This window comes from Neovison vison, chromosome 7 (genome assembly GCF_020171115.1).
Source record: "Neovison vison isolate M4711 chromosome 7, ASM_NN_V1, whole genome shotgun sequence".
Classification (NCBI taxonomy): Eukaryota; Metazoa; Chordata; class Mammalia; order Carnivora; family Mustelidae; genus Neogale; species Neogale vison.
In genome coordinates, this window is record NC_058097.1 from 126,558,005 (window position 1) to 126,583,220 (window position 25,216).

Sequence of the window (25,216 nt, forward strand, 5' to 3'; positions counted from 1 at the left end):
CATAGGAAAAAAATCTGTAAAATGTTTGCAAACTGAAATGAAATCTTTTTATGTTTCCTATAAAATCTATTGACAATTTACAATTTAAAGATTATAGTTTTTATTTGTTCTGATGAGTTTGTGTTAGATATATTATTTGCAGCATGAGCCACTTTCATAAAATTATTTTTTAAGTAACAAAACATGCAATAAACATGAAAGAAGAAAATAATCAGAGGAACTTACTATTTTCAAATGAATATATCTATAGCATTTTGAAATCACATGGTACTCAAAAAGAATAGCTGAATATCTCTTCTCCTACCAAAATATAACCGGTGCTCTAAATAATTCTGTACAAGGACATTAGAGACTTCCTTTGTCGACAAAGCAAAACACAATATAATAAAAAGGCCCAAAACAGGAAATCTCTTTAAATATGTGTAAGTGAAATAAGACCATGAAAAGATAAGAAACATTTATCATTAAATTTACAAGTTTGTGCTAATAAAATAAGTGATTTTCCTTATATTTGGAAAACTGGACTGATTGTACTTATGTGTATTTATACAAGATTCAAATGACTTTTGTCCCTTTGTGTATTTCTTGAACCTAAGCACTAAAAAAAAAAAAAAAAGTAAGCCTAAATATATGAAGGAAATGATTTTGATTCCTAAATCCACACAGTTTAATTTTCTTCTTACAAAAAAACCCCTGTAAAATAGTAATTAATATCATTATTTTACAAAAAAAGAAGCGGAAGCTTGGAAAGGTTCTTGGATTGCTCTGGGAAACACTGGGAAGCTGTTGAATAAGAATGAAATCTGAGTAGTAGAAACAAGTCCACGCTCTTTCCAAGGCCTCCCCAGATGTTGTGAATGGGATCTCTTGTCTCATTATCTCTGTTTGGTGGAATGTATCCTAGACTTAACTGTCAATACCAACAATTCTGTTTCTTTCCATTTTACTCCCTTATCAAAATCTCACAACACACAAGATCATTGAATTGCTGCAGATTAACTCCCCATCACAGAGACAATCCTTTATGTTTATTGATTTTAACTCTCTTGCTTAAGAGATTAATAAACTGAGGAATTGACTTTCCCAAGTCACAGGGGCAAAACTGGGGCTGAACGTCATTTTAAATGCTATCTAATCTTGAAATGAACTAATTATCATCACGGTTTTGATAGATCCCAATTCTTCATGTATCTCTCAGAATCTTTTACATCTCATTTGATATATTTTAACTTCTCTCTTTGCATTAGAAAGATTTTTCTTTTTTTAAAATATTTTTATTTAGGGTGCCTAGGTGGCTCAGTGGGTTAAGCCACTGCCTTCGGCTCAGGTCATGATGCCAGGGTCCTGGGACTGAGTCCCGCATCGGGCTCTCTGCTCAGTGGGGAGCCTGCTTCCCTCTCTCTCTCTCTCTCTCTCTCTGCCTGCCTCTCTGTCTACTTGTGATGTCTCTCTGTCAAATTAAATAAAATATTTTTTTTAAGATTTTATTTATTTATTTGACAGAGAGAGATCACAAGTAGTTAGAGAGGCAGATGCAGGGAAGGGAAGCAGGCTCCCCGCTGAGCAGAGAGATCCATGTGGGGCTCAATCCCAGGACCCTGGGACCATGACCTAAGCTGAAGGCAGAAGCTTTAACCCACTGAGCCACCCAGGTGCCTCTAGAAAGTTTTTTCTTTGCCTCAATTTATTTTCCTGCTTCCTTCTATACATCTATCTCACTTCTGCTTCTCTTCCCACCAACTGAAAAGGGTCTTTGCCAATTCATAATTGAAACTTCCTTCAAGTCTTAGTACTTCTCATTTTGTCTGGGGGAATCAGTTTAATCCATCCCTAAAATGACTATTTTTGTTCCTCCAATGTCTTCAGAATGTTTGATCAATATCAATAATTATGGCTACCAGTACATTTTCTTAAGTTTCTTATCAAGTTGTTTTAGGACTGACAATTTTCCACCTCTTCGTTGTCTGAGATGAAACCTCTCTTCCTTTGGATTGCCAGAAATAAGTGGCACTGTGTACACTAATTTTGTAAGGAATTCTCTTCTAAGTAAATTACTTTAATAAAAAAGAAGATACACAAAATAATCTTTCAATGCCCACGATCTATACATTTCAGTGTTGCTTTTCACAATCAGGACAGCATTGTGCCTCATATAAAAATAGAATATTTTGGTAGACAGATAACTTAAATCTTATATCTTACAATACATACTGGAGTGAAAACAAATTTTCTTCCCAAACTTATGTTGTTGTAGTTTCTAACACTGCCATTTTTGTCATTGAAAATTGTGTTGTTTTTCTTACATATTAATATTATCAAAACTGCATGACATTGATTATCTTAATTTTGCATGTAAAGGAAGGTTAAGGAACTCTTCTAAGATTAAACAGCTAACAAGTTATGGAACCATGAATGAACCCTACAATTCAAATACCAAATCCCCTAATGAATACTGTTCCTCCTGTATTAGATATTTTGTTATAATGATCAAAATAGTGTTCAAAAACACGTTTTCTACTGCTCTGGTGCTACTAATATTACTATTACTATCAGAAGGGGCTGTGTAAGTAAAGCTGCATTAGCTTTGCAGTTAATCCAACCCCATAAGATAAGCTTTACAGCACCATTAATATTCTATACTTAATAACTGAAAGAAATCAAGCTAATTTATAATCACATATAAGAAAGGTATCTTTTCAAAGCATTGAAGCAAACCACCTTCATTTTACCTCAGATTCAGAGGTCTCATCAGAGACGAGATCTTTCTAAGATACTAAAGTTAGCACTATAATGAGATGTAGAAAAACACAGCATCCATTTAAAGTGGTTAGGTGAGTCTTGGAATCAAAGTTACTTCAAAATAACTTAGGCAGTAGGAAGTAAATGCAGCAATTAAAGAACCAAGGCTAGCATGAAATACTCCAACCTGGAAAGACTCAGTAGGAGAAAACTAACAGCAGTCTCCAAAAGAACATTTTGAACATTTGCATCTTAGCTTTATATAACTTTATCACTGCACATTTCACATTGAATTACATTCACCCTATGTGCTTATTTCCTCCACTGGCTCATAAACTATTTATCCCCCTTTATATTCTTACTTAACTACAACTGCACACACTAGACCATTTGAGTGCATGAAGTAATGTAGACATGGCTATAAATGTGAAGAAATGACTTTTTATTAATGCAACTTTTTGAGGTATATACTAACAAGACCACCTTAAAAAAAAGGGAAACAAACAAATACGGTCAAAACTTTTTAAACACAGTTAATAAGGTAAATATGCATAAAATCAATTCTAGATCAATTAATTTAAATCTTAAGTAACCGGTCTTTCTTACTAAGGTTATTATTTTATGAAAATACTGGAGAAGTCCAAGTAAGGTGAAGGTAAGTAAGTATCAAAAGTAAAAATTTAAAGAATATTAAGGACCACTTATTTATTGGACTTTGAGAATATATTTTACATTTTTTACTAGTTATTTGCAAATTCTGGATATATGCATAAGGTAAAAAAATTCAGATTAGACATTAATTGTTTTAGCCACAGTCTTTTACGGCATCTTTACTATACTTGTCACCATTAAATATTCAGTATTTGAAGGAAATGAGAGTCTTAAAATATAAAGTCAGCCCATATGGACACGCACACAAATTCTCATGTCATATGTAACAACGAAAGGTTTGAGAGATAATGATGTATTAGAAACCCAGCAATGGATAACTGCCTTTCCACTTGAATTGCACTACGCTCATTTCATAGTCTATGTTCAGTTCTACCAGATAATTTTTTTAGCTCATGGTCTATATATCTCAATATCGCTTTCCACAATTAGGTCAGCATTGTGCTTCATACAAAAATAGAATATATTTGTAGACAGACAATTTAAAGCTTATATCTTATAATACATGTTGGAGTGGAAACTAATTTTCTTCCCAGACTTAATTCTTTAAATAATTATATTGCATTATTAAAATTAAACAATAGATGAACTTTGATTCAGGTATAATGATAGACTAAATACTATTACAGACTCGAGTTTGTTCTGTATTAACTTCCTTTAATATTATAACAGTAAAACTAGAGATTTTATACAAGTTTGATATTTGAATTCTAAAACTCATAAGAATACTTTCAATTCCTGGAGACTCATGTCCTGTTTCGCATTTTATTAAATTCTCCCAAATCATTACTATCTTAAGGAAGCCCACATTTAAATTTTAACACATTTGCCAATACCCAGGAACATTTACTCACTCTGACTTCTCACTTTCTATTTCATTTTAGTGTCCCATTAAACATGTAATACTGAAAAAACAAAAACAAACACTCCTCCCCCACCAAAACTGCCAATCAAGGAGAAGAAAGTATTCACCACCACCATCAACAATATGGACAGTCTTTTATAGATATTTAGTGGAAAAATAATTATATTTCTTTTCTTACTTAAGTTCCTGGATTTCTTAACTGAAACTGCTGAAAATCTCCTATTTAACTGTTGAGTGCACACTATGTTCATCGTGAAGAAGTTTATATCCAGCAATTACGTTGTCTGGATATTCAGTTCTTGGTTAAGAGAATATGGGTATAGCTATTTCCTATGAGTTAACATATTTCAATTTTAAATTTTCTAATTCTAAAAGACACTGTTTTACAGGTCACCAATAGCAACAAGGAAATTATATATATGATGTCCTAATCCTGATTTGATAGATATAAAAATAATAAGACTTATAAACTATAAAAAGCTCTGACTCAGAAATTTAAAAAAAGAGCTATAGTTCTAATTCTATTTTTTTGCATTAAAAGTAATGTTGAACAGGTCATTTCACATCTTTATATCTCTGTTTATTACTCTTTGTGATAATATGTGAAAATACAAACTCTGTATGGCTCCTTCCAACACTACATCATATTATTCTGTCACTTTTTCCTAGATGTCCTGATAATTTATACCATCAGTAACTCATGAGATCTGTGGTTATTTTTAATGAGATGGTTATTTTAGGATTAGAAACTAATTCACTAGCTCACATATTGCTATTAGAATACCAGTATTGAATGACAAAGAGTATTAAATTGAATTATGAAGTTTAAAGTTTTAATTCAATTACAAATGATATGGCTTATGAAGTTCCTATCACAAAATATACTCAAAATTAGAAAAAAACTAATGATCACTAACAAATTGTTTTATTAATTTTTGAATACAAGAGATGAGATTATTCCATATCTTTTGGTAAAGAATATGAAGAGGAAAGCTTCAACATAACACAAGAAGGTGAAACACAGAATCTAACAAGATTCAATATAAGAGATTTTTTAATAATTTCAGAAATATTTGAGGGCCCTTAATTTTTATAGGTGCACAAGCAACAATTTCATATTAATGATCATGAAATACAAATTACATAAAAATTTATTTCTAGAAAACAAGAAGTCTTTTTTAAATTCCTACTGTCACTCACCTGTGTCTTCCAATTAGTATTCATCTTAATCACCAAGGATTTAATCTAATTTTGTCATTTCTGAGACTATAAAATACAACAGTATCTCAGCAAAGATAACATAATCGAAAAGTGAATACTTATAAAAAGTTGAAGTGGGAGACCCTAAGAGAATGAAAATTGTATTTGTGTTTGGTTTATATTATATTTGGCTTAGCTTCAGAAAATATTTTTTTACTTATAAATAAGAAATTAAATATATAAGGAAATAAAGATGAAATTTTATATACTTACAAGTAAATTTTTCATTCAATAAATACACATTTTCTACTAGTTTTCTTTTAAATACAAACTCCTAAAACTAGTGAAATCTTTCTGAAAATGCATAAAAAATGAATTCTGGAACACTGAAAAGAAATAAAATAAAATGAAAAAAATATGTTTATCGCTCCAAACACATTAAAACCATAATTATCCTGTGATAGTATCTCTCTTAGTAAGAACCCCTTAGTTTTTATGTTCATAACGAATGTTTCTGCCAATATTATGATAGGAAGAGAATTTTAATACACCATCACCTAAGTGATCAACATAATTTCTCTTCCTAAGCTCCCTATGCTATAGTTACTACTGGATCACAATGGGAGATGAAATCATCTTTTGAGCATTTAACGGCTATAAAAATGATAAGCATCAGGGTGTCTGGGTGGCTCAGTGGGTTAAGCCGCTGCCTTTAGCTCAGGTCATGATCTCAGGGTCCTGGGATCTAGGCCCGCATCGGGCTCTCTGCTCAGCAGGGAGCCTGCTTCCTCCTCTCTCTCTGCCTGCCTCTCTGCCTGCTTGTGATCTCTCTCTGTCAAATAAATAAATAAAATCTTTCAAAAAAAAAATGATAAGCATCAGATTCCTACCTCAGCCCCATAAAATGTTTATGTATATAATTATACTTTTCCTGTTGATGGTCGCAAAAGAGAGTTTTTGATTAATCATAAATAAAATATTTTCATTTCCCTCCTTGCCCAGATATACAATTAATAATTTTGGATAAAGTTTAGAATAGTTACTTTAACCCTTAAGCATATCCATATTTTAGAGTCCAAAATTTAAAGGTATACCTGCAGGAAAGCTCATAAAACTACATTAATACCTTATTTCCTATCAGGATCTAACATTATACATTTGAATATCAAAAAAATTACAAAAGGAGAAATTAATTGGGCATAGGTAGGGAGATGGGACATAGTTCATCATAGTTTTTAATCCTAAATATTTTATTAAGGAGTTCTATATACTTAATTACTTTTTAAAATGTATCATTCTCTAATGCAGAATTATTGATTACAAATGCTCAGAAAATAGACCTCTGCAAAGATTCTACTGCTTTGAGCTTCCGACCAGCTTCTTTCCTGCTATAAAGTGCTAAGAAGTTCATATGACATATAAGCACAGACTTAAAACACTGATCAAAGAAGTATCTTGCCAGAAATACATACCTCTTTTATTTTATGTTTGTATCTTCAGTAATAAAAAAGGGATAAATAAATCTGGGATCTTGAAGTCAGAGTTTTAAGACACCGAATTATATAAATATATGACTTGTTGAAATTAAGATAAACTGCCAATCTCTTAGTAAAATTTTAAGAAAACATGTATTTAAAAAAAAAATTCACAGACTCTATAGTTAATCAAAATATGTGTGGTAGGATGGAATCAGCAAAGCACATTTTAAATATCTTGGCCTCATAAAATCCTAAATTAATTTTTGATGAATGGGGATCACTAAGTGCTGCTATAAAACTTGTTTTAGTCAATGGAACTTAAATGTCAGATCATCTTTATACTATTATAGCCATCTAGACAAATTTCTTTTTCTTTTCTTCTTTTTTTTTTTCTAATTCACGAAAATATACCTTTTGTTTTCTCTAGAAGTAAGACAAACTCCAAAATGACTTGGCCAGCATAGCGTCCCTCTACTTTCTTCATCTGGAGAGCCCTCTACCCTTTACTGACACCCTCTGGTCCTTATCACTAAATCAGTTTTGAGAGTAAACCACACTCTAACCTCTAACCTAAAGGAGGTAAAGGTTTTCTAAACTGTTAAATAAAAAATACATTTAAAGGAGTAGATATTAGTCATTTTAATAAACATTTTAATGAACAGTTTTACTTAATCGGGCCCATAAAATTGAAGTAAATGTGTACAAACAACTAATTTTTAAATCATTTTGTTAAATAAACAGCCTATGTGTGTGCTCACATTTGATTTTAGTTAATCTTGCTAACCTAATAAAGATTTCAAACCACCTCATATTTGAAGGATTGCTTTGGTAGGGAAACACCGAGGTATTTCAGCGATCCATTTAAAAAATTCCACAACTGTACTTTCCCAGATCTATTTACAAGTGTACTATGGTGTAATATGTGCCTCAGAATTTATAGACAAGGTCTGACATTTAGTTAATCTATCAGGGTAAATAATCTTTTTTCTAACTTTGAGAATTCTAACTTTCCTTCAATTGAAATCAAAGAAAAAATTAAAATTAGCAGTTTTTCTCAGTTCTTAGTTTTCAGAAGTGTTAAACTTTAGAACAATTTAAAGTCTCCACTAACCCCAGCAAAAACAAAAACAAAAACAAAACTTATATTTTAATAAACATTTCATCGATTTTCAAATATTTGTGTATTTCAAATATGCTTTAATATCATCTCACCACATTCCACTTATTTTTTTCCAAATTCTGTTTCATTTTTTATGTCACACTTCCTTTATTTCACTTTTTTATATTTTGTGTTTTGTTTCCCTCATTAGACTCAGTTGGTCTTTGTATGTAATATCTTTATTTTTTAACCATTTGCTTTGTCACTTATTCTTACATAGTCAAACTGTTTTGGAGGTTTTTTTTTTTTCCCCCCAGTTGAGTCATAAGAAACAAACCCTGTCAAGTTTGAGACTCAATAAACTGATTCACATAGAACTTATTATAATTTGAATATGAAGTAGGAAAAATGCAAAGAAATATTCATAAGTTGCTTAAATTGATTATAGGCCCTTGGGAAAAAAAAATAATGACCTAGCCATTACTAATTCTTTTATATTTAGAGTCACAACATTAATCATGATGAATTCCTTCAAGCTTGCTATGACAGTCACAAGTATTTCTGTAGCTCTGCTACAGTTCAATAGTAATTATACCTTCATTAATTTTTAAATTTGACCTACTATTTATTTATCTACATTTTTTAATGCTAGTGTCCTAATACTTCTTTCATTCTTATTTTAAAGTTAAGAATCAAGGTGGAAGTGTACTATCTCTAAATTATTCTATCTTTTCAATTAGAAAAAAATACAGATGGATTGAATAGAGGTATGGCATTTCACATACAACAGTTTGAAAGTTTTTGCTTCCAAATCTGCATTTAAATTACCACAATGTATTGTATTTTTCATGCTAAAGAGGTTATAAGAGTTTAAGATAAAATAATTCAAAAATATTTAGTGGGTTCTTGTTTTTCCAAAATAAAGTTAAACAATTAAAACATTTTGAGATTGTCAGAGTAATTCTCAGCTTACTGTACACCATATTCATATTTATGCAAATTAATATTCTCTTCCACTTTTCAACAAACACCTCAATAAGGATGTCTAAACATATTTTTATATTCTTTAAAAAAATCTATCACACTCCTACACAACATTTAGAAAACACCACAGCATAACCCAAGATACTGTTTTTCTTTGGTCTCTGGAACTTTATAGGACTCCACTTATAGAGCATCCCTCCTGAATTTTAACAAGTTATTGCACTGCGAGATGCCCAGTTATTGGGCTCTCTTCTCACAAATATATTGCTCAATCAAAAGACAAACATTCAGTGTCTGTGAACCACATTCCATTCTCTGAGCGTTTGGTCTCTTGTAGAAAAATTTTTACCCTCACCTGGCATTTATTTCCTTGCCATTTACTTGTAGGAATTGTTTACTCTTATTTTGGATGGCATTATGAGATGAACAAATAGGTTATAGTTACTCTTGCTTTAACTTTTCCCACATAAAATTCCAGCAGAGGGGGAAAAATACATGTTAAAAAAAAAAAAAAAGCTTTACGTTACAGTTTTTAAATTCTGGCAACATGGCAAGAAAAAGATGGCTTTGCAGAAGCGAGTGTGTCAAAAATTGTAAGTGCCTGGGAGACGAAGTGCACAATCACAGACAGCAGTCACTGGCAAAGCAGTGCCAGCCACTTACCAATGAGATGCCAGACTCCCCTGTCCTTCCTCTGTGACTCTCAATTCCTGTCTCCCATCCTCCTGCCCGTCAGCACAGTTCAGATAGAGCAGTTCCTTGAGTCCTACCCAGCCTGTGGCGGAAGAGAATTGCGGAGTTTTTAATCATTCAGAGGGAATCCTCCGGCTTGCCCTGCTTCTCCCTGAAGAGGGGACCCAGGTAACTCATCCTTTCCGCCCCGAGCTTTAATGGCACTTTGGCTGCCGCCACCTCGCACTTACGCGCCCCCACTCCGTAGTTGGTTATATTGGGAAGTAGGTGCGGCGCCTCCCCAGGCTGGTGCGTTTGGGGCTCGAGTGTTTTCCTCCAATGCGTCCGCGCGCCCCGCGCCCCGCGCCTCTGACTGGCTGTGTCCTTCCCCGAGCGGTCCCTCGCCCCTCCCCGCCCGCCCGCGCTGTCGCTGTCGCGGTCGCCCGCGCCCTGCGCCTCACTGCCTCTCGCCGAAAAGGTTCATTTAGCATGTCCCCGGGCTGAAAGGTCTGTTTGCCTCCAGAAGGGTTTTCTAGGCTCCTCTCCTCGTCTCTCCAGTCCACCGGTATTTCCCTTCTGGCCCCAGTGCGGAGGCTTCCCCTCCCCCCTGCTTTTCCGCTCGGCGACCTTTCGGGATGGAGCCCGCGTAGGCTCCAGAGCAGACGCGTTGGCGGGGGACGGCGCGGGAGGGAGAGCTCAGACCCGAGTCCTGCCCCGGCTCGCCCGCAGCCGCGCGTCTTCCTCCGGGTTCCGACCCCGGCCGGCGCTCGGAGCCCGGGCGGCCGGGCGGCTGGTGCGTTCCCGGAGCGTGGCTGGCGGTGGACTTCTCACTTTGGAGAATCTCCCTACGTCCTGGCTGGGAAGCACTCCTCTTTGTTCATACACTTGGAGTTCTATCTAAGGACGATCAGGCTCTTGGACTGTTTTTATACCTCCTTGACCCCCGTGTCAGTCCTGAGCAAGCTAAGGCAGGAGTCCCCTTGCTCTCAGACAGCAGCCCCTGTTTCTGAAATGTGTTATCACCACGGATGTAAGTGGAAAAATAACACAGGTAGTAAATCCACAGTGTGGCAGCTTTAGTGCTATTGTTCTGCGAGTCCTCCCCTCGACTTTTCCTCGCTCAGTCTCGGAGTCATTCTCAAATTCTCTCGCTTCCTTTGGTGTTGAGTGTTTGTTACAAAAATGATACTACATTTCCAGTGCAGTGGGTTTCCATAGATAACGCGACTAGCCCCTGTATTGGATGGAAAAGAAATCCCCAGCACGGCTTCCTGTTTCTGTACGTCTATGGACGAGACTGTGCGGGAGCCTCAGGTCACACCCCGTGTCGGTCGGTGTCTGGTTTTCATGTGTGTTTGAGTCCAGCCTGACCCTGCACTGAGGCGACTGGGGTCTGACGGGCTCTAATTGGCAAGGAGAGTACAGTGCCATGCAGCCTGTAGCTCGAAGCCTTCCTCCCACTAGGTCTGTGTAGTTTCTCTTGCTTTCCTGGTAATTAAAATTAGTCTTTTTCCTGTTTCTTGGCTTCTCATTCATCCACACATGTATGCACACCCAGTCTCTGCTTTTAATGGCCACCCTCAGGAGCTAGGCTGATTTCTTGTTCCATAGCAAAGGCAGATTTGTGTGTTCACATTTAATGCTTCTCTATTCTTCCACACTTTTTATTTTCTTTTTCCTGCTTTCCAGTAATTAGGCTATTTTCTTTATGTGTTAACTGAGGGATTGTTGCTGAGATTTGACTTCTCTGTGCTTGTTCTCTGCTTCACTAGCTCCACTCCTGTGTTAGGCTGTTGGTTCACAGAGAGAATCACCAGGACTTTTATAACCTCTTTAAATATACCACAAAATAGATTCAAAGTCTAAGAGCTTAAAGCATTTTTTTTTAAATTGTGCAATGAGGTTTTTGCCTTTAAATGTTTGTTATAATTGAGCACATTCAGCCTTAAAAGATAAGAGAAGACGAGCCTGCTTATAGTTTCTTTACTTCCTCAATACCTTTATATTGTAAGTGATTTGATAATTTTGGCATTTGTATCATTACCTCATATAATTCATATATTTTCTTTCAACTATCATTTCAGAAAAGATTTAAGCTGGCTTATTAAAATTTTTAAAAGTTAATGAAAAATGCAGGTTAGTCAAATCAAGACATAGGATAAAATGATAGATAGTAGGAGAGATAGGGAGCCAGGAGTGGGGTTGAATCAGAAAAATTCATTTATATTTTCTTAAAAATGGCACTAAGTTTAGCATTAAGGTAGTAGCCAATGTAAGGAAGGAAACACTATCAGTCACATGTTTGTGGTAACCTCCCACAGTTAACATGAACAAGGAAATTTATGTTCCACATGATATAGGTGGATGAATTATTTTAAATAAAATCATCTAGAGGCATATTTTTTTTTACAATAAAGACAATTATTATCATGGGAATTGGGTGTGAAGATATTTTTGTAACAAATAGGCGATGTAGAGCACTTTTCCTTTTGAGGTTATCTGATAATTTAGAGGGAGAGAAAGGAGATGTTGAATCTGGCTAATTAGGAATAGTAAGGTCTATTTCTGTCAGTTCAAATTTAGAATGTTAATTTCAAGCCATAATGTAAGGGTGACTAGGTTACATGGATATATTTCAGCAAGACATGACTGTTTGTTTTCATTTAATTTATAATTAAAAATGTTTAATTTTATAATATTATGCAACCGGGTATTCTATATTAGTATTACATATATTCTATATTAACATCTATATATGGACTATGGAGAGTATGAGCCTGACTTCTACAGCTTTCTGAAAAATTTGGAATTTTGCTATCGTGGAATGCATTTGTGTGTGTGTGTGTGTGTGTGTGTGTGTGTGTGTCTGTGCTGCAGATTTTTAAATTGGTCTATAGGTCATGTGATTTGTATCTTATTACATCCACAGGGTTCAGGTATAAGCAGGTGAACGTTTGAATTTAGAGAGAAAAACAGCAGTGCATAAAGAAGCAGCAAAAATTTTCTTGCAGGAGGTCTGCCAAGAAGAAACAAGCTAACTCATGTTTTCCAAGTACCTGTCAAATCTTTCCACATGCATCATCACTAATCATTTCTTTTATTCTCATGTGAACATAGGGATTTAAAATACTGCTCTTAGAATTATCTTTAAAAGTCATAGGTATTCATGCCCCATTATAAAATCACAATGATATTTACTTTTAAAAAGGTCATTATTAGAAAGATCGCTTGTTTCTCTCAATTTCAGAATGTTAGTGACATTTTAAAAGTAACCAGCTCATTGTCTACCCTGATAAAATATCATTTGAACATTAAATGAATTAAAAATATTGTTTGTAAGTGAGTTAAGTGGTTTAGTGAGTCATTTTCTCCATGCTATGGCTACCGTACCTTGACCTAGCTGTCATGTTGCTTATCTGATGTTGTTGTCTAACCATCTTTGTGTAAAATGTCTTAATCTCTTTATCTCCTGGTCCCCAGTGGACAAGTGAGCAGATGCAGCACATCTGTAGCAGCTGAGTTGCCTTTAAGCTTTTGTCTTGTTTGTGTTACAGATCTTTTTTCTTTAAATCAGGCCCTCCCTTTCCTCTCTTTTCATTTGACTCAAATAAGGTTCTAGGTTCTAGTTAAGAGACTATTACTACTGTTACTTACCAACAAATTGTACCAAAAATGTAGGGAAACACCAAATCAAGTACAATCCTCTTTCTTGAATAACCTGCTTGGTTTATTGTGGTCACTTTCAGCATTTACATTTTTCCATTTTGATGTTTTAATTCCCTATGTTATATGTTTAAAAAATGTAAACATGAAAGTCCTTAGAAATAAAATTTAATCTTGCATTGTCAGTATACATCTGTATTCCCTATGAATATAACTAAAACATGAAGATCCAAAAGTAAACTTTTACTTGAACTGGACAACATACGATGATTTTAATTTTATTTTGGATTTCTTAGAACATCAGTTTTAGTACTTACATCACAGCTGTTTTGTGAAAGCAGAAATAAACATATCTTAATCAGACTTGGAAAATATACTGACTTAATTAATTTAACAGCTGTTTCAGTAACCAACAGTAAAGAACATAGCCTACTTTGTGGATGTCTTGATAACATCTGCAACCAAAATCATTAAGAGGTATGAAAAAAGAGGTCTAATTTGACTGTTTTTTGGTGCTCACAGTGTGAACTTTCGCTTACGGAAGCCATGGACTTTGATTGACCTCTCTAAGTGGTCCTCATTTTCATCTTCTGTGATATCTCAGTTTAACAAAAATGTTTTTCCTTAGGAAAGAATGAAAACCACTGTCAGTTAAACTAATATTTTACAAAACAGGAATAAATTTGAGATCTTATTAATTAAAAAGTAAAGTTTACTTACTATTTGTTTCTATCCAGTAGCTTGTCAGATAAGCACCTATATATATATATTTTTTTTTTTTCCTGGATATCCTCAGTATCAGGATGCCTACAAGTTTTAATAGACTTATTTTTATAGATATCTACTTTCCATTTTGCATAGCGTTCTCTCACCAAGATCTTCTTATATACATTTGTTTTCTGTAAAGAAACAAAACCCAAGATTCATTAGTTCCAGAGCAGGTATGTCTCCAAGTATTCTCTGTTTACACACTAATCTTTTCAATTTGAAGTAAAAATCTCTACTAACTTATATTCTAATTTTTTTGTATCTTATTTTAAAAGAGTTTCATATGTGTGTTGTATTTTGATTATTTTCCATCTCTTTCTAGTCTTATAGGTGCATTACTTTGACGTGATTCTTTGCACTAAATCAGAATATTATCTTTCCTCAAAGTAAATTTTGCTCTGTAATACTCTACCCATCTTTCTATCTCATGGTCTCATTTGTAGCTGGACTCATTTTCTCCTTAATTCATAGTCATAACACAGCTTAAGAATTTTATGTAGTTGTTTGTATTGAGAGCTAAACTATATGCTTCCTGTGGACCAGGAAGTAAATTCTCTGCACAGTCTGCTGAATTTCTGTGTTTAAACTTTTTTATTTGTTGAGTAGTGTATGTATAGGAGACCTCATTTGCTTGTCTGAGATTCATTATAAGAGACAGCACTGTGAAGTGAAAGCAAAATATTTTCATCCCGTACTTTTCTGTTCACCAGAAAGCCCGTCATTAGCAAATATGACCACTAGATGGCATTCGTGTTCCAATTAGGAATGCCATTTAGGTTCTGTCCTAGGGATTTTCTAATTTTTAGGACCTGAGAGGAACCCCCAAATTAGTGATTGACTCTATAAGAGGAGATATATATATGTATACATATATATATGTATACATATATATATATACATACACACACACACACTTTAACACAAATATCTAGTAAACACATCAGCAAGTTGTAAAATGTCAAATGTTTAATAGGTGATCTTGCACTATGAGGCAAAATAAGAGCTAAACATTTGTTGAGGGTTAAATATACACTAGGTGTTGAAATAGGTATGCTTTAGGTGAATTGTTCCATTTTATCCTAATGGTTTAGCTGAAACTCAAATTCAAGTATTCTTCCTCCACTGAGTGTTCTTAACCAGTTCACAAAACCAATCCCTATTTTGATTAGAGTAAATCAGTCAAATCATCACAAAATAAAGTATTGGGTACCAGATGCAGAGAACAGACCCCATGTACAGAGAATCCAATAAATGGAAAATAATTTTAGCACAAGTATAAAACAAGATAAAATACCATATTAAGTTTATTCATTGGCAGTTTATGCCACTTTGTATATTCTCTGGGACATATGATTCATTCAAGTAATATTTATTGAGAAATTACTAGTTTAAGCACTGTACAAGATGAATGAGTTTAAATATGAGGTTTTAACAAAACTTTCTTTTATATACTTCAAAAAGTGAAGAACTATATATTCTCTCATTCTAATATTTTGCCTGAATAATAATATGCTGAAGGACATATAACAACCAATGATTTTGGAAGAAAATGCATAGTTTTAACAGTAAGTATGTTTTGCTCATAAGAGATTACATTTTGAGGTTCCAAAATTCTTGCCATTGATTCTATTTATATCTGGTTTGTTCTGTTTATAAATTTTAAAAAATCACTTTCCTGTCACCATGTCAAGTCAAGTCTGGCACCCAGAAATGGGTTATGTTTTTTCCATCTGACCTACTACCACCCATTGCTCTGCTCTGCCTAACTGGTAACCATGAAGAGATCAGGACTCTGCTAGGAATAGTTTTGGTAAGGGAGGAGGGCCCCTCTGGAACAGCTACATTGACTTTGCTGTTGACAATGGTAAAAACTTGCTTTTTACCTGTGGAATTATAAGATATAATTTATAAGCTATGCAAGTATAGATACAATGACATTATTTTATGCCTAAATAGCACGTTTCTTAAAAGGCTCCCAAGCTCATTTACTACAGAAACAAAAAATATTCAGTGTAGTATAGCTTCATGTCACTGCTTTTTAAACCTTTTCATTATTTCCTGTGCCACATATTTTGTGTGCACACCCATCCTTTATATGAAAGTAAAGAATCACACACTGTGAAACTGTTCTCAGTTTTCAAATGGTGAAGAGATATGCCTAAAGAGATGAAAACAAAATATGTAGGTTGGCAAACTATAATATAATGTAACTTTATTATCAAATATTAATTGATTATTAATTATTAACTTGAAAAGGACTGACACTTTTGTAGTGAAGTAGAAGGAGTCTATGCTGGACAGTCCCAGGGAAAGATAAAGGGTTGAAGAAGGTGGCATCATGTTAGCTGAGGCTCGTGCTAAATGATAATAGCTGATTAGGTAGCAAATACTGATAAGAAAGTAGCAGCAGAAGAAATCATATCAAAACCCATTGGGAAACAATGTGAGACAAGAAAAAATTGACAATGTTTGCGGGAAAATGACAGGCATGGTGTTATGTACACACAGGAGCCCCAGGATAATGCTACCAACAGTGGCAAGTCCGGAAGGGTAGGAAGTATGGTCATTTTACAATGGTATCAGCACAATTAATGTGTAGGGAGCTATCAGTATTAGTGAAAACTGCATGCTCGACTAGAAGTTTGAAAACTTCAACAGACAAATCATTAAATTAGAACTTTTATAATATTAGATGAATAATGAGAAAAAAATTGTTTGCTGACCAAAGACTTACTCTTTTTTTTTTTTTTAAAGATTTTATTTATTGGACAGAGAGAAATCACAAGTAGGCAGAGAGGCAACCAGAGAAAGAGAGGGGAGAAAGCAGGTTCCCTGCGGAGCAGAGAGCCCGACGCGGGGCTCGATCCCAGAACCCTAGGATCATGACCTGAGCGGAAGGCAGAGGCTTTAACCCACTGCGCCACCCAGGCACCCCCAAAGACTTACTCTTTTAATAAGGGCAAAAATAACGGGATTTATAGATTCATGGAGGATTCCCTCGGAGCATTAAAACAGTATAGCAGTTTCCACTCTAGTTTGCCATCTTTGCTTCCCCAGATGGACGTTGCCTGTTGGTTATCCTGTGCACATGTGTTCCTGGGAAAGCAGAGGACACATGATGAACCTCCAAGTTGAGCAAGCTACAGTGAACTCTTCTTCTCCACACCATACAGGATTGCTTCTTTCTCCCTCCCTGTTTTTTTTTTTCTTTACCTATATTCCCATATGACCTGAATTAGATTTCCAGCTCCTCTGATTCTCTTACATTAATTGATATAAAGACAAATCTTATCCTGATTTGTTCTCATTGTGTTAGTTACTTCAAAATGAAATATGCTTTTTATGACAGAATGGGAAATACATTTTCTTTTTCTTTTTAAAGTCTAGATTGTTGACTTTGATATATTCTGACATTGAGTAAAACACATTTGTGCTTTATTTTCTCACTGAATCTTTACTGCAGATTGTGTACACAAGTGTTTTTATTGTTTTATTTTCTTTTTTCAATGAAAGCATGGGAAATATTTTTGATGTTAAAAACCATTAACATGCCATACAAACTTAGGAGACATTCTTTCTGAATCAGTCAGGCTTGTCTTTTTAGTGGAGTTACTGTCTTGCTTCTTGAGGGTGGAGCTTACTCTAGTAGAAAGACCAAGTATTTCAAACTTATGTTTTTCATAAATAACTGAATTTGAAGTTTCATTGTTTTGCTCCCATCATCAACCAGTGTTATGATTATTTCCTATAAAAAAGATGTTTCTAAGCAAGGCTCTTTAGTTCATATGAAGAAGTTCAAACAAATTCAAAATAGTTTCTTGTTAAATTCTCAGAGCATTTTTGATTTTAACAATAATCAAATTCTTTCCTATAAAGCCTTCTTAATATATAACATATTTATTAGTTACCAGATTAATAACAGGAGAAGAGAGGGGTATTCCAAGTGTTGCTTGAGTTATACATTGCATAAGTAAATATTTACTCCTTCCAGATCCTACCTGGGGACTGATTTTTTTTTTTTTCGATGTTAAGTGTCTGTTAGTAGACTTATGTTTAAGAAAAGAATTCTCTAATGATTTTTTTTAAAGAATTTAGTTATTTATTTGACAGAGATCACACGTAGGCAGAGAAGCAGGCAGAGAAGGAAAGTGGAGGAAGCAGGCTTCTTGCTGAGCAGAGAGCGTGATGTGGGGCTCGATCCCAGGACTCTGGGATCATGACCCAAGCCAAAGGCAGAGGCTTTAACCCACTGAACTGCCCAGGCGCCCCATGAAATGACTTTTTATTTACAGGAATCCAGTTTGAGTTTTTTGTGCTGCTGCTACCTGGATAAGTATATTTAAAATTAAATTTCTCAGGGTACGTGGGTGGCTCAGTCTGTTAAGCTCTGCCTCCTGCTTAGGTCATGATCCTGGAGTCCCAGGATCAAGCCCCATGTCAGGTTTCCTGCTCAGCGGGGAGTCTGCTTCTCCCTCTCTCTTGGCGCCTCCCCTTGCCTGTGCTCTCTCACTTACTCTTTCCCCTCTAATAAATAAATAATATCTTTAAAAAATAGAAAACTAACTAAATAAATAAAATTAAATTTTTATCTCTTCACATGGTAGATTGTTGTGATAACACAAATTGTAATTGTTTTAATTTACACATTCCTTTAACAAATGTTTTTAGTACTGACTATGTGACACTGTGTAATATACCAAAATATATTATATTTACTCTCGAGAAGCTTATAGTACAGAGAGTAAGTGCAATCCCAAAGTGCTTTAACAGAGATATCCCCAGGATTCTGTAGAAAAGCATGAGGGAACACTTCTCTGTGCATTGGTGGGAGTCCTTCACCAAGGACATGCATTTGAAATGATTGAGAAGAATGAGTGGAAGGATTGGCCAGAGGTGATTCCAAATACCTATGTCTACAACCACATCTATATCCACATCCACATATTTTGGGGGAGGAAAAATAATTCTCTCTGCCCTTCTTGGTTTTTGGCTGAGACATCCTGTAATAAAAATACAGTGTAAAAGGAGAAACATACAGAAATTTGATAACCTGTGTGTCTCCTGTATGCATGGTAAATACTCGGGAAAACTGAGTAACTCACCAAAGTGGATGAAGCCTTCACCTGAATTGCCATTTTCTGCTAAAGACAAAAGAAGTTGTTGGGGTGAGAAGTTATTATAGGAGGAAAAACACAGTAAACCAGAGTAAGATTGTGATGCACATGTAAGTCCATGCCTTCGCTATTGATAACATTTCCAGAGAATTGGCTATCCTCCTCTTCCTGGTGGAGTGAAAGAGGTACTCTTACACATAGAGGTGTCCTTTATAAAGGTAAGTGTTTTGCAAAAGGGTAACTCCTGCTCAGTTTCCAGAACATCTGCTCTGTTTACAGTTTCTTAAAAATAACCAGGTCGGGATAGTCTTTATGCCAAAGAGATATATTTTGAGGTCCAAAATTTTGTTTTCTTTTAACACTTATATCTTTCTATCTGTATCTGTACCCATGCCCGTATCTTTCAAGATCTATGTCTGTATTTATATAGGTATCTATATTGATAATTATATAAATATCTATACCTATCTAGCCCTGTGACAGGAGCACAATGTGCTATTTCATGTTTTCCAGAAATTCATTAAAATTAATGAATATGGATAGATGACACAGTGCAGAACAGGGGTGCCTGGATGGCTCAGTAGCTCAGGTCATGATCTCAGTGTCCTGGGATCAAGCCCTACATTGGGCTCTCTGCTCAGCAGGGAGCCTGCTTCCTCCTCGGTCTCTCCCTCCTGCTCTGCCTACTTGTGATCTCTTTCTTTGTCAAATAAATAAATAAAATCTTAAAAAAAAATTTTAAAAAGTGCAGAACAGGAGCTGTTGAGGTAAGTAGCAGTTCCAATGAGGAAATGCTTATATATCATCTTAAGGAACTGGAATAATTAAAAAAGTTTTAATCAAGAGAAGATAATTCTGTAGATGAATAGGCTTGAATCAGACAAATCAGTTAGGGAATTATTATAGTATTTGTATCTATGGATCATAAAAGCAGAGACGAGTGATGTGGCAAGGTGGTGGATCCCAGAGACTTCTAGGAATAGGAATCAAGAGGACATGTGGATTAATTGGGCATGTGGGGTGGTGACAGACCAGAGTCGCTATGCATTTACTCTTTTCTTCTAGGACACACAACTAGGTATACCACGATGAACAAAATAGACAAGAAATAAACTCTGCCTTCCTGGACCTTGGATTTCATTGGAAGATCTATTCAAGTAAACAAGAAAGTACACTGAATCCATTGTGCTAAGCAGAGCAAAAGGGGAACTCTAGCTGCTTTAAAGCAGTGAGTTTAGTTAAAATATAGTAGTTAAGGGATAGATTTGGGAGATCGATAATGAGTTCAATTTATAGTGATATAGATTCATTTGTGCAATATTTAAGGAAGTTGTGCTGAATAACATTGAGTGCCTATGTTTAAAGTTCATAGATTTTGTTTTTAAAGTAATTAGGTACATTTGGTAGCTGACACATGGAATAAAAATATTTACCTTGTGAATGATGGCATCACGGCCAACAATGGGACCTCAGGGAAAGTCACAGAGAAGAAAGAACCAACAGTGAACACAGAGAAGGTACCATCTTGTATGAGGTGAAGAACCATCGAACTTTGTTAAGAAGGATAAAGCTGGAGATAATTTCGAGAAGTAGAGCATGCACAAATCCGTCAAGTTCAAAGAAGTGAAAGAAGGTAGGAATTAAACATTCAATTTTGTCTTGGCTTTTAGGAGTATACATAGTTATGTCACAGTTGTGAAAAATGCCTCAAAGCCAATGGATAATATGAAAAGATCACCAAAATTTTGTTTTAGTGAAATGGAAGGGTAGGGAAAGATTTTTAAAAAGTTTCACATGGTATAACTTCTTTATTTGGTTGAATTTAACTTGAAGTCAATAGTCCTAGTTTGGTTTTTGTTTTGATTTTTTGTTTTAATTAAAATTTTTGTTTGTTGTTGTTGTTTTTGTTTTATTCCTGGAGAAATATTTCTCAAACATATCATCTAATTCTTTTCTGTTGTTCTTGCTATTGTTGTTGCTAGAAAGAAAATTAAATTGTAGGAATTCAATTTCTGGCATATAATGCAAATACAAATTAGTTATATTTTGTATATGCCCATATATATACAAAATATTTTAAATTGTAAGAATTATTTGTTCTTAACAAAAAGCACACTATAATATGAAGCCTACTGCAGAATGTGTATCATTTTACAGCAATACAACACTTATCAATTCCCAGTTGAGAGAATGTAGACAGCTTGTATGCTTAAGGAATAAATTAAAAGCATAGGAAAACTTACTCATTTAGATTGGTCCCAATTACAGTGATTCTCTTTGAATAAAATTCAGTTAAGATTAGTGATACCTAACATCCTTATTTCTTTATGATTAACACAAGTGAATGTAACTAAAATACACTGTGACATTCATAATTGTAAAATAATGTCCAGTATGTACATTGACACTACTAATGGGTTATAATAATAAAAGCTTAAAACTCAAGTCCCTGTTCCTAGGTACAAATATGATGTCATATATAATTCCTCTTTAACAAATAAACAAAAGAGAAGCAGAAGAGCTCTCCACTTAAACTGTATCATTTACTTTGAAATGATTTATTAGAATCTGAAGTAGTAAAATACCAACAAAAAGGAAAATGTATTTCAGATTAATTTTAAGATTTGCATAAGAAATTAAAATGAAAAAGGGGAAAAAAGGAAATAAAAAGAGTCTTTTTGGGATACATTCTTTTATTCAAAGAATGAACAATGCTTTTCTGAAAACTTAGCAGGTTTTTTCTATACTAACCAATGGACTGGTATGATTCTTAACTGTTTTTATGTGAATACAACCTCTGAGCTTGTCATTTGGCATATGCACATTTTTAATTCTTTTGCATTTTCTGAAGATGACTGTTTAAAAACGATCTTCCAAAATTTTTATTTAGTGTATGAAAAGCTGAGCAGAATATGTATTTTTATTTTGGCTTGTGCTTGTAGACATGACTTTTAATTAACTCAGCAACAGCTGATAATAAGATTATTAGCATGTACAAAGTGTGCAGTTAATAGAAGCAGAACTAGAGGCAATTAGTGGAATTAGGTGTTTTTCTACTGAGAAACAGTATCTTAAGTACTAATTGTTTATGCCAGTCCAATCACTGCAAATATCACTAATAGCATCATTAAATCAATGTAACACTATATTATAAGCACTAAATAGACTTAGTGATTTGGTATCAGATTGGCACAGTGATGAGCTTATTAATATTGTCGATGAGTTATATATACACTGGGGAAACATGGTTTTTCAACATTTTATTTTATACACTTTGAAAGACAAAAATATGCTTATTCTGCCATAAGTATCATGTCTGTGTGTCATATTTTTAAAATCACTCTGTGACTTTTAAGGTTTCTAATTAATTATTTCTTACATTTATTTGTTTTTATTTATAAAGCTCTTGAAACTATCATAAAGAAGAAGGGCTGTGCTTTATGCAGCTCTGTGGAAAACAGTATGGAGTTTCCTCAAGAAGTTAAAAAAACAAAACAAAACAAAACAAAAAACTACCCTACGGTTCAGCAATCAAAAGTACTAATTCAAAGGGATACACGCAAGCCGATGTTTATTGCAGAATTATTTATAATAACCAAACTATGGAAGCAGTCCAAGTGTCCCTCAATAGATGATGGATAAAGTAGATATGGTAAATATACACTGAAATACTGCTCAGCTATAAAAAAGAACGAAATCTTGCCATTTGCAGTGATATGGATGGAGCTAGACAATGTAAGTAAGGGTAAGTGAAATAAGTCAGTCAGAGAAAGACAAATACCATATGATTTTGTTCATATGTGAAATTCAACAAACAAACAAAATAGCAAAAGGGAGAAAAAGAGAGAGAGAAAAACTAATAAACACACTCTTAATTATAGAGAACAAACTGATGGTCACCAGTGGGAAGGTGGGTGAAGGGATGCGTGAAGTAGGGGATGGGGATTAAAGAGGGCACTTATGTTAACGATCTTAGAATTAAAATTAAAAACTTAATAAAAATAAAATGCTGTGCTTTAATGACTCCAAAAATGAAATATAAGAAATTTAGTAGTTATTATTACATTTTAATCTTAAAGGACCTTGTATTTTACTTTTCATATTTCATATTATTCAGTGGGCCAAGTATGAATGTAGTTTTGAGGGTAGAGACATGGAACCTCTGGTCTTTCTTGTATTTTATTTATTTCAATGGAAGAGACATTGTTGTCTATTTGACATGTCACATGAAATATAGTGAGCCAACAAACTTCCTTCAGCCCTGTTTGCAATGTGTTCTCTATTCTTTTTCTTCCTTTAATCTATTCTTTATTCTTCTTTCATCATCTCCTATTTTTAAGTCTTTAGCCAAGATTTTATTTATTTATTTATATGTATATATATATAGCCAAGATTTATATATATATATAGCCAAGATTTTTATATATATATATATATATATATATATATATATATATATATATTTCACTCTAAAAGTTTTAAGACTAAGGAGCTCACACTTGAAGGTCTCAGGACCACTTTGGACTCTAAAACATTATGAAGATCCCAAAAAGCTTTGGTTGGTGGTGAGTATATCTATTAATATTCACCACGTAAGAAACCAAAACTGAGACACTTCAGAACAGTTATTCATTATTCATTTAAAACTAGCAATAATAAACCATTATATGTCATCATAAATAAGATATTTTATGGAACATGATTATATTTTTAAAACAAATAGTGAAAAGGTTAGCATCATTTTAGGTTTATCAAGACTTTAAAATATATGCCCTAATAAAAGACAGATGTTCTCATACCTACTGCATTTAATCTTTTGCCATATCATGTGGAATGTAACTGCTGGAAAACTCCACTGTATATTCATGAGAGAATAAAAGTAAAAAAAAAAGCAATCATCTTAGCATTGTTAGGAATATACTTTGATTTCATGTACCCTTTGAAAAGGTCTTTGGGACTACAGAGTCTTAGGGCCACCTTCTAGTTTTGGGTAATGTGAGTTTTCTGAATCAGAATGATTTAACCAATTGCGTTGATGAGATTAAAGCATATATTATCTCCCTTTATAGATTTAAATCTATAGATTTTTTACTTTTAGTCATCAAAACAGCTAACCCAAGTTCATTGTATAGAAATCATTTAGCTATCTAGGTTGTGAGAATACAGGCTCCTATGGTAATGTCTTGAGCTAACCTTTTGAAAAAGGTCTTTTCCATGACTTTTTAAACGTATGTTTCAGCAATTTAACACAAAATTCCATATAATCGGTAGGGGCATTGCTATTAAATTCTTCTAAAATTATACACCCACATGCACACAAGTCTTTTTAAGTTAAAGGAATATAACTTAATGGCACATTTACTTGTTAGAAATTTTTATTCTATAGTGAACCCAGATAAATTTGAGCTATCCTCATCCAGGTCTGAGCACAGTTATAATTAAATAATCTCCAGACTTCCTTAGAAAATTGAGATAGTTTAAGAATTTAAGCCTCAGGGGTGCCTGGGTGGCTCGTGGGTTAAAGCCTCTGCTTTCAGCTCAGGTCATGATCTCAGGGTCCTGGGATCAAGCTCTGCATCGGGCTCTCTGCTGGGCAGGGAGCCTGCTTCCCCCCCACCTTTCTGCCTGCCTCTCTGTCTACTTGTGATCTCTGTCTGTCAAATAAATAAAATCTTTAAAAAAAAAAAAGAATTTAAGCCTCAGCAAAGCATTAAAAGGAGCAAATCTCCTCAGACACATTTTTAATACTGATTTCTACCAGCTCTCTCCAATTCTATTTCCACAAGTCTTCTCTCAGCATTTCACAAGCCTAGCCATCACCCTTACCCTCCCACCCCCCCCGATCTTATTTTCTATATATTTCCAGTCTCAGGACACATATACTCCTGTTTGCTTCAGTTCCCTTACTCCTCCTTTTCTACCTTCCAATTATTCTCTTAATTTCTCTTCTTACAGCTGCTCTGCC

The 25,216-nt window shown here is 34.3% G+C and overlaps 1 protein-coding gene across 2 annotated transcripts in view; it reads right to left on the reverse strand.

The window, feature by feature from the left end:
* The window catches only part of CNTN5 (contactin 5), a 1,378,465-nt gene extending 1,368,519 nt beyond the window's left edge, over positions 1-9,946 (reverse strand). For both annotated transcript variants that reach the window (XM_044258257.1, XM_044258256.1), the window contains exon 1: positions 9,698-9,946. The gene's annotated coding sequence lies outside the window, so the exon portion shown is untranslated. The remainder of the gene's footprint in view (positions 1-9,697) is intronic.
* Between the last annotated feature and the right edge of the window lie 15,270 nt (positions 9,947-25,216).